Genomic DNA, 3,013 nt, shown 5'->3' with positions numbered 1-3,013 from the left:
TTCTTTTTATCTTTCTTAATTTTCCCTTTGCCCAGAAAGCATGTTGATGCCCTATATGTGTCCACACAAACCCACTTTTTGCTGCTCGTTGTATGTTTAAAACATTTGGTCCGCATCACTCCCCTGACATATGGTCACCCCAGTGCCTTCCTATGTGTAACGGATCCGCCAGTCCTGGTGGTTATTATAGGCGATCATTTGTGCCCTTCTCCGTGAATATACATACTAATAGTGCCTGCCTACGTGTAACGGATCCGCCAGTCCTGGTGGTTATTATGAGCTTATGCTCCTCTCCATGTTTATACACAGTAGTAGTACAGCACGAGGTCTGTGTTTCTGCACACATAACACAGTGACAGAGCTTATGGAGTGAGATGTGTTTCCTCACCGATTAAGTGAGCGGCACAGTCCCACGGATTAGGCGAAGTCTGCACCCGCGTACCTGTCCCCGCTGTTACTATCGGTCCGCTACCTTGGAGGGACCATATGGATTTGTGCAACTGCTACGGCATGTGGGGTAAGCTGGCCGTTTTTCCTTTTGATGCACTACCAATACACGCTCTCTCTAACTGTTCCCGATCTGGGACTTCGAGGGGACTTTGCGACCACTAACTTACTGCGGCACTCCTTATGAGCGCTTTTACGAATATACTCCCGAACAGACAAAAATGGGCATGACACCAGGACTATGCGACACCTTGATGGCTCCTTGTACGTTTTTTGAGTGCTCCCTGTACGATCTATGATGGTGTTATGTGTCGCTGTGTGGGAGTTGCAGTTCAGCGATAGCTGGTATACTCTTTTACTTTCTTTGACTTTTTAGTTTGCTTCCTTTTTTTCCTTATCTTTTGTATTTATTTTTCAAACGGTGACTTTATGATTTTCATGTCCTATTTGTTTATTTCTTATTTATTGCTTTTTCACTGTGTGTTGTGTATATACCTTGGGGGGTGGGCACGGGCCAGCGACTGAGTGACGTCATCATTTCAATTTTGGCGCCACATTGGGTTTAACAGTGGGTTTCGTTGTGTGCATATTCACTTTGAGAAAGGCTGTGGTAACAGCCGAAACGCTAGGTTGACGTTGAAATAAATAAATTTACTTTTTCATTACTAAGTCCTGTGAGTGCGGCATTCTCTCTTTTTGTGTATATATATATATATGTGGCCAGCACACCCTTCAATGTTTCATCAAAACAATTTTTATTGAGAAAGGTCCTAATAAGGACCGAAATGTTGGTTTTAACAATATATCTGCAATAAAAAAAATTTTGATGAAACATTGAAGGGTGTGCTGGCCACAGATGATTATTTTCTATGCATACATAATTTTGGCTAAGCACCCCGCAGAATATTGAGCCTTGGAGTGCGGACACCATTTGGATTGATATATATATATAGCGAACCCAGGGTGGCACTCTGCTTCAGCTCTTAGCTCGGGTGCAAGGTAAATGATTTAAATATCCAAAAAAGACCAGCAACACCGAGTTATATTCCAAAAAACAATCAATTGTGTATTAAAAACGCATGAACAGCCTGTATTAAAAACGCATGAACAGCTGTTCATGCGTTTTTAATACACAATTGATTGTTTTTGGAATATAACTCGGTGTTGCTGGTCTTTTTTGGATATATATATATATATATACACATCTATTTTCAAATACATATGCATAAATAAGTTTAAAGCAGGGGGGAAGCAGCAGGGAGCGGCCCATAGTATGAGTCATTTGGGGAAGGACCACAAATGTTTTAGGGGGCCCTGGCTAACAATGTCTGGGTGTCCTTTGTATTGATGTGAGGGTTCACAGGGGGAGGGGCCAGTGGGGGTGTGGGAGGAGGGGGCCCAAAAAATGTTCTTGTGAGGGGCCCCGTTATTTATGATGGTGGCCCTCTGTGTATGAATGTATATAAATATATATATAAGAAGAAAAAGAAGCCGCTCTCTCAGGACTTAGGTGCAAAAATAAAAAGTAATTTATTGAGTAGACGAACTGACGTTTCGGCTGAACACCTCAGCCTTTCTCAAAGTCAAAAACACATTGTGAATGCTAACATTAAATACAGTGACTGGCGGGAAAATACAAACAGAAACTGGGTGTGACGTCACAGTTTCACGTAGTCCAATACACATCAAGCGTGAAATACTCATTAGCATAATAAACAAATGCGTGTCTCATTGTTTATGTATAAACAAATGCTTTGTACATCCGCAATAAACATAACACCTAAAGAAAGAACCGATACCAGTGGACAGAAAGAGTGAAACTAAAAGTATCACGTATAAATAAACAATGTATCAGATATTGAGTTGAAAGGAAATTATCCAACATGTAACAAGTAGTGAGAGACAAAGTGACACAGGGGTGAGGTTACAGTTAACACGACCAGAGGGAAGCAGTATATGTAAGGAGCAGAGAGTATAGCCACAAGAGTATATATACCTGCTTGTTAAGGTAGCGGGAGCTGTTAGCTATGAGTGAGAGACAAAGTGACACAGGGGTGAGGTTACAGTTAGCACGACAAGGGGGGAGCAGTATATGTAAAGAACAAAGAGTATAAGTGGCCGAAAGGGTATATATACCTGCTTGTTAAGGTAGTGGGAGCCGTTAGTAAAGAGGCAAAATGTCAGAGGCCCCAATGGGACCACATAGTGCCCTGAACAAATGCTATCTTAGAGTGCAGCAGCATACTCTTTGTTCTTTACATATACTGCTCCCCCCTTGTCGTGCTAACTGTAACCTCACCCCTGTGTCACTTTGTCTCTCACTCATAGCTAACAGCTCCCGCTACCTTAACAAGCAGGTATATATACTCTTGTGGCTATACTCTCTGCTCCTTACATATACTGCTTCCCTCTGGTCGTGTTAACTGTAACCTCACCCCTGTGTCACTTTGTCTCTCACTACTTGTTACATGTTGGATAATTTCCTTTCAACTCAATATCTGATACATTGTTTATTTATACGTGATACTTTTAGTTTCACTCTTTCTGTCCACTGGTATCGGTTCTT

Source organism: Xenopus tropicalis, chromosome 2 (assembly GCF_000004195.4).
Source record: "Xenopus tropicalis strain Nigerian chromosome 2, UCB_Xtro_10.0, whole genome shotgun sequence".
NCBI classification, from domain to species: domain Eukaryota; kingdom Metazoa; phylum Chordata; class Amphibia; order Anura; family Pipidae; genus Xenopus; species Xenopus tropicalis.
The sequence above is the reverse complement of the archived record's forward strand: the minus strand, read 5'-3'. Positions refer to the sequence as shown.